Source organism: Haliaeetus leucocephalus, unplaced genomic scaffold (genome assembly GCF_000737465.1).
Source record: "Haliaeetus leucocephalus isolate CR32 unplaced genomic scaffold, Haliaeetus_leucocephalus-4.0 Scaffold184, whole genome shotgun sequence".
NCBI lineage: Eukaryota > Metazoa > Chordata > Aves > Accipitriformes > Accipitridae > Haliaeetus > Haliaeetus leucocephalus.
The window spans coordinates 10,016,160-10,016,964 of NW_010972620.1; positions in this window are offsets into that span (position 1 = coordinate 10,016,160).

Here is an 805-nt window from a genome sequence, read left to right on the forward strand (position 1 = left end):
TGGGGGGGAGGGAAGGGGGGGTCGTGGGGTGGACAAGGGGGGCAGCACCAACCAGGGAGCCTCGGGATATGAGGGAGTGTGGGGGGGGCACAGTTAAGCATGGGGGGGGTGCCCACCCCACACGTTCCGGGTGCGTGGGGAGGAATGAGGGGCTGCTTCCCCCTGCCCTGGGGGGGCCCTGAGGTGCCATCAAGGCACGGGAGCCCCTGGGGGCCTGAAACACCCAGCAGCTCAGGGTGGGCGTCTGGCCGAGCAGGGGCCGAGTCTTCCCTTGCTGTTTCGGGGTCGGAACCGTGGGATCCGGCTTCACTGCGCTCCGGCCGGAGTGGCTGGCGGTGACGCCACCCCAGTTGCTGACTGGTTTTACTGGGTGGCTAGAAGGAGGTTTTGTAGGGCGCTGGCCAGGCTGGCCACCCCCTTCTCAGGCACTTGCCTCCCTGGGGCAGCGGTGGGACCCTCTCGGCAGGCTGTGGGGGCTTGCGGGAGGGAGAAGATGGAGTCCCTTCCCACCACCTCCCAGCCCGGCCGCTGAGCATGGGGCCCCGGTGGTGGCCCCTCCGTGGCTGTGCGGAGACCCGGCTGTCCCCACGGGCGACCCCCTAACCCGCACGTCCCAGGAGAGTTTTGCTGGGGTGGGGTGCTGCGCCTCGGCTGGCTGTGGTTAGAGGGCCCCGAGATGTCCCGTTGGGGGTCCTGTGTCCCTGTCTGGTCCCCAATCCCTGCTCCTGCTCTTGCAGCAGTGGCAGGTCCCCATGGGGGGCCGTTGTCCCCACCACCCCTCCCAGGGGGGCCATGTTTCTCCCTG